Consider the following 7,119-nt stretch of genomic DNA (forward strand, 5'->3'; position numbering starts at 1 on the left):
GCCTCTTCCAAGCCCAGGAACAGGCTCATATGAATAAAATACCTGTCTTTAGGCACTTCCTTGGTTCATCATGTACAAATCTGGATCTGGGACCAATCTAAGCTTATTTTAGAACTGAAACAGTAAAACACATCAACAGTGGACCAGTGACCAACCTTGACTTAGAGTACTATGTAGTGCTAAAATCATAGAAGTGTCCATAGGCTCAGAGAAAATGAATAGACTGCTTAGAATTTCTGGAAGGACAGCCATAAACAAAGCCATACTACTGTAACTAGTCCTTCAATGTGCAAACAACATCATACACCAACAAGCATTAAGAACTTATACAGAGGCTGGTGCTATGGTGTGGCAGGTAAAGCCACTGCTTGCAGTGTTGGCATCCCATATGGGTGCCGGATCAAGTCCCAGCCTCAGGTGGACTTATTTCCATCTTGAACCCTTCCAGTAGTTAGCAGAACAAATTCTGAATAATGTCAAGAAATTTAAGAATTATATTGATAATCCTAAATTAAGGGAGCTTCTGATAATTGGAGATGTGGCAGCATGGTATCAACTCTGTTTTGGATAATGACATAGATACAGCTGTGGGCACTCCAGGAAGAGTAGATGGTTTGGTGTCAACTGGAAAGCCGAACTTACCTCAGGTTACATTCTTTTTTTTTTTTTTTTTTTTTTTTTTTTTTTTTTTTGACAGGCAGAGTGGACAGTGAGAGAGAGAGAGACAGAGAGAAAGGTCTTCCTTTGCCGTTGGTTCACCCTCCAATGGCCGCCGCGGCCGGCGCGCTGCGGCCGGCGCACCGCGCTGATCCGATGGCAGGAGCCAGGAGCCAGGTGCTTTTCCTGGTCTCCCATGGGGTGCAGGGCCCAAGCACTTGGGCCATCCTCCACTGCACTCCCGGGCCACAGCAGAGAGCTGGCCTGGAAGAGGGGCAACCGGGACAGAATCCGGCGCCCCGACCAGGACTAGAACCCGGTGTGCCGGCGCCGCAAGGCGGAGGATTAGCCTAGTGAGCCGCGGCGCCGGCCTTCAGGTTACATTCCTGATCCTGGATGAAGCTCATGGGCTTCCTTCTCAAGATTATTTTGATTTTATAAATAGCATGCACAAATTCCTCAGATTACCTCTGATGGAAAAAGACTTCAGGTGATTGCTCTTCTATTTTCCATTCTTTTAGTGTAAAGAAACTGAGAAGATAATGCATTTTCCCAAGTGGGTTATTTTGAAAGGAGAAGGCTCTTCCAGATACTGTATACCATGTTGTTGTCCCAGTAAATCCAGAAACTGACAGACTGTGGAAAGGGCTTGGCAAAAACCACATTAGAATTGATGACGTACTTGCAGAGGATAGCACACTACTTGGTGCTAGCAGTCCAGAGATGTGGTCTGAAGCTATTGAAATCCGGAAGGGAGAATATGCTATCTGGGCAATCAAGAGACACGAAATGTATAAAGCAATTATCTTCCTCTAGGACCAAAATTGACTGTGACAACTTGGAGGAGGACCTGACAGAAAAGGAACACCAGTTCTCCTGTGTTTGTCTTCATGGTGACAGTCTCATGAGAGAAAGCAACACTTTGAAAGATTTAAGAAAGGGGGTGTAAGATTCTTAATTGGCACAGATGTAGCTGCTAGAGCAATTGATATCCATGGTGCACCTTACATTATACATGTCACCCTGCCTGATGAAACGTAAAGCTATGCTCACTGAATTGGCAGAGTAGGAAGATCTGAAAGGATGGGTATGGCTATTTCATTGGTGGCAACAGAAAAAGAAAAGGTTTGGTACTATGTATGTACCAACTGTGGAAAAGGGTGTTAAAATACAAGGCTCAAGGAAGATGGTGGCTGTACCATATGATACAATGAGATGCAGTTGCTGTCTGAGATAGAAGAACTGTGCTGTTTCTCAGGTTGAGCCAGATTTGAAAGTACCAGTGGGCAAATTTGATTGGAAAGTTACCTGTGGTCAAAAAAGGGCTGTTGATAGTGGGAGCTATAAAGGCCATGCAAATGCTTTAGCACCTACCATTGAAGAGTTGGCTGCCTTCCTAACCAGCTCTTCAGAACCCTCTGATTTTCACATATGCTGAATAAGATTTGAGTAATGAAAGTCTGTAGTCTTTATTTTTTTAAACAGGCAGAGTTAGACAGTGAAAGAGAGAGACAGAAAGAAAGGTCTTCCTTCCATTGGTTCACCCCCCAAATGGCTGCCATGGTCGGTGCGCTGCACCAATCCGAAGCCAGGAGCTAGGTGCTTCTTCCTGGTCTCCCATGCAGGTGCAGGGCCCTTGTACCTGGGCTATCCTCCTCTGCACTCCCGGGCTACAGCAGAGAGCTGGACTGGAAGAGGAGCAACCGGGACAGAATCTGGTGCCCCAACTGGGACTAGAACCCAGGGTACTGGCACCGCAGACGGAGGATTAGCCTAGTGAGCTGTGGTGCCGGCCAGTCCATAGTCTTTAAAACACTTGTGCTGATTCTAAGCAGCAGTGTTTTTAACAACTTCGACTATTAATGCTCTTACATGTCAAGAAACACTAATCTTAGGAATTCTTCATAAAATGGCAGCCTAATGAAAATAAATTTGATGGCTAAATAAACAAACATGATAGGAGGCATCATCAACAGAAGAGATGAAAAGAAATAGCTCAAAGACAGGCAGTTTTAAATTATGCACCTAGAGGAGAAGAAAAAAAATCAATGAAAAGAAGAAAGCTTATGGAAACTTCAGGGCAGCATGAAAAGAACAAATACCTGAATTATTGGGGTTCAGTGGGACTTCAGATTGCCAAAGGGATATAAAGCATATTCAAAGAGATAATGACGGGAAATTTCCTAAGCCTAGAGAAAGACACAACTAGCCATGTATAGGAAAGTCAAACTTCACTAGGCAGATCCAGCCCAACCAAGGCTACTCTTAGATAGATACATTATAATCAAGATGAAAGAGAATTCTCAAGGATGCAAGATAAATCAAACAAATTACACATAGTGGGGTTCCAGTTCTCCAGACTTCTTACAGGCTGGGAGGGAATAGGATGTGACTAACACAGCACTGACGGGCACAAAAAATTGCCAGTCAAGAGTACTGTCCCTGACAAAACTATCCTTCAAATATGAGGGAGCAATAAAGATGTTCCCAAAATAGAGAATTTATCACACGTTTGTCTTATAAGAAATGTTAAAGGAAGTTACTCAGCCGGCGCCGTGGCTCACTAGACTAATCCTCCTCCTGCGGCGCCAGCACCCCAGGTTCTAGTCCTGGCTGGGGCGCTGCATTCTGTCACGGTTGCTCTTCTTCCAGTACAGCTCTCTGCTGTGGCACCTGGCTCCTGGCTTTGGATCAGCGTGGTGCACCGGCCGCAGCAGCCACTGGGGGGTGAACCAACGGAAAAGGAAGACCTTTCTGTCTGTCTCTCTCACTGTCCACTCTGCCTGTCAAAAAAAAAAAAAAGGAAGTTACTCAAACTGAAAGAAAAAGATGCTAATGAATAAGAAGAAAATATCAGAAAGTAGAAGTCTCACTGATAAGAACACCTGTATTGACACATTCAGAATGCTGAAATATTGTAAATCTGATACATCAGCCATTCATGCCATTGCTATGAAGACTAATAAATACAACAATTTTTAAAATAGCTACATCAAAAATGTTAAGAGATAAGCAATACAGAAAGAAGTAAAAATGGGACATCAAAAATTCAAAATATGGAGGAGAATGGAGCATAGAATTCCTTATTAGTATTTTCTCTTTTTTTGTTTATTTTGCTATCTTTATAATCAATATGAAGGTGCTATAATTTCAAAATTGCTTATTATAACCAAAAGATGTTTTTTGTAATCTTTGCAGAAACAACAAATCAAAGATTTATAATAGGCTTACCAGAAATAAGAAGCAAGGAATAAAAAACACTACTAGAGAAAATCCCTTAAACACAAAGGAAGATTTTAAGAGAGGGAGAAAGGAAAAAACTACAATAAAAGTACAAAACAAGAGGGGCCAGTGCTGTGGTGTAGCAGGTAAAGCCGCCACCTACAGTGCTGGCATCCCATATTGGCGCCAGTTCAAGACCTGGCTGCTCCATTTCTGATCCAGCTCTCTACTATGGCCTGGGAAAGCAGTAGAAGATGGCCCAAGTCCTTGGGCTCCTGCACCTGCGTGGGAGACCTGGAAGAAACTCCTGGCTTTGGATTGGTGCAGTTCCAGCCATTGCGGCTATCTGGGGAGTGAACCAGCGGATGAAAGTTTCTCTCTCTCTCTCTCTCTCTCTCTCTTTTTCTCTCTCTTTGCCTCTGCCTCTGCTTCTCTATAGCTCTGCCTTTCAAATAAATAACTCTTTATAAAAATAAATAACAAGATGTGGACACTACTTAAAAATGTATTAGGGAAGAACCTAAGAAGAAAAATTTTAAATTTCCTAACACAACTGAAAATGGAAACACAACATACTACAACCTATGGGCTGTAGCAAAAGCAAAACCAAGAGGGAAGTTTGTAGCAATCAGTGCCTACACCCAAAACCAAGAGAGTTCCCAAACACGTTATCATTGCACTTCGAGAAATTAGAAAAATAAGAACCCAAAATTAGTAGAAGGAAAGAAAAAGCTTAGAGCGCAAATAAATGATATACATGCTTAAAAATTCAATAAAACGAAGAGTTGGTTCTTTGAAAAGAAACAAAATTGACAAACCCTTAGCTAGACTAAAAAAAGGAGTTGGCATTATGAGGCTGTAGGTAGAGACACCGCCTGGGCTGGCAGCATCCCACGTGGGCGTCAGTTTGAGTCCTGGCGGCTCCATTTCTGATCCAGCTCCCTGCTCCCTGTCATCAGAGGACAGCCCAAGTGCCTGGGCCCCTGCACTCACATGGAAAACCCAGAGGAAGCTCCTGGCTTTGACCTGGCCCAACCCCTGCTGTTGCTGCCATTTGGGGAGGAGCGAACCAGCGGATGGAAGTTATCTCCCCCCAGGCCCACCTTGCTCTTGCTCTGCCTTCCAATTAAATACATTAAAAAGAAGAAGAGGAGGATTCAAGGGGCGGCACTGTGGCGCAGTGGGTTAGGGCCCCAGCCTGCACGCCAGCATCCGGTGTGGGCGCCAGCTTGAGTCCCAGCTGCTCCACTTCTCATCCAGGTCCCTGCTGGTGCACCTAGGAAAACAGCAGAGGATGGTCCAAGTTCTTGGGCCCCTGCACCCACGTGGGAGACCCAGGGGAAGCTCCTGGATCCTGCCCAGCTCCAGCTGCTGTGGCCATTTGGGGAGTGAGGCAGCAGAGGGAAGACCTCTGTCTCTGCCTTTCCCTCTCTCTTTCAAATAAATAAAATAAATCCTAAAAAGATTCAAATACATAAAATGACAAAAAGAGACATTATATAACTGATAACACAGAAATACAGATAATAGAGATCACTTTGAAAGTTATAGGGCAACAGCCGGCGCCGCGGCTCAGTAGGCTAATCCTCCGCCTAGCGGCGCCGGCACACCGGGTTCTAGTCCCGGTCGGGGCGCCGGATTCTGTCCCGGTTGCCCCTCTTCCAGGCCAGCCCTCTGCTGTGGCCAGGGAGTGCAGTGGAGGATGGCCCAGGTGCTTGGGCCCTGCACCCCATGGGAGACCAGGAAAAGCACCTGGCTCCTGGCTCCTGCCATCGGATCAGCGCGGTGCGCCGGCCGCGGCGGCCATTGGAGGGTGAACCAACGGCAAAGGAAGACCTTTCTCTCTGTCTCTCTCTCTCACTGTCCACTCTGCCTGTCAAAAAATAAAAAAAAAAAAATAAATAAATAAATAAATAAATAAAAAAAAAAGAAAGTTATAGGGCAACAAATTGATAATCTGAAAGAAATGCATGGGACCAGCGCTGTGGCACAGAAGGTTAATCCTCCGCCTGCAGTGCCGGCATCCCATATGGTCCATGGTTCTGTCCTGGCTGCTCCACTTCTGATCTAGCTCTTTGCTATGGCCTGGGAACGTAGTGGAAGCAAGCCAAGCATGCCAAGCACTTGGCTCCTGGATTCAGATGCAAAGAAGCTCCAGGCTCCTGGCTTTGGATCAGCACAGCTCTGGCCATTGCAGCCATTTGGGGAGTGAACCAGCAGGCAGAAGACCTTTCTTTCTCTCTGTCTATATCTCTCACTGTCTGTAAACTCTACCTCTCAGATAAATAAATTTAAAAAATTTTAAAAAAAGGAAAGGGACAAATTTCTGGACATGTACACCTTACCAAGACTGAATCATGAAGAAATAGAAGGCTGATTTAAACAGACCACTAATGAGTGGCAAGATTGAATCAGTAATAAAAAGTCTTCTGTCAAGGCAAACCCACAGACAAGTAGCTTCACCATGGTATTATACCAAACATTTAAGGAAAAATTGACAGCTATTCTTCTTAAATTATTCCAAATAATAGAGTGCAGGGAATTCTTCCAAACTCACTCTATGAGGCCATCATTACCTTGATACCCAAACCAGACCAGGGCATAACATAAAAACAAAGCTACAGGCCAATATCCTGAACAAAACACTATCAAACTGAATTCAAAAGCACATTAAAAATGATTATTCGCCATTATTGAGTGGATTCATCCTGAGGATAAAAGGATGCTTCAACATAGACAAGTTAATAAACGTGATAACACCACACCAACGAAATGCAGGACAGAAATATTATTTTAATAGATGTAGAAAAGCCATTTGATAAAATCCATTAGTGGGAATGTAAATTAGTAAAGGCATTATGAAAAACAGGGTGGAAGTTCCTCAAAACACTAAAAATAGAACTACCATATGATCTATCAATCCCACTACAGAGTAAATATCCAAGAGAAGTTAAGCCACTGTGTCCTAGAGACATCTATACTCCCATGTGTAAGAAAAAAGGGGCACAGAACAGAGAGGAGACATGGTACGAACTTGCAGCCAGACCGAATTTATTCAAAGAAAATAAATCCGCAGAGGTGGGTGACCAACTGCCAGCATGCACACAGACTGAACATGTGGCAGAGGGCCCAGACTCCAGTAGGATGGGCTTTTTTATATGTTAGGTGGACGTGGGGTGTTAGTAGGGGTGAGAGACAGCAGGCAAAGAGGAGCTTCCTATCCTGGTTCTTCAGTTTGGT

The 7,119-nt window shown here is 44.3% G+C and overlaps 1 pseudogene; it reads left to right on the forward strand.

The window, feature by feature from the left end:
- Positions 1–388: 388 nt before the first annotated feature.
- Positions 389–2,150, forward strand: LOC138848724 (ATP-dependent RNA helicase DDX1 pseudogene; annotated as a pseudogene).
- Positions 2,151–7,119: the final 4,969 nt, after the last annotated feature.

Source organism: Oryctolagus cuniculus, chromosome 2, assembly GCF_964237555.1.
Source record: "Oryctolagus cuniculus chromosome 2, mOryCun1.1, whole genome shotgun sequence".
Taxonomy (NCBI): domain Eukaryota; kingdom Metazoa; phylum Chordata; class Mammalia; order Lagomorpha; family Leporidae; genus Oryctolagus; species Oryctolagus cuniculus.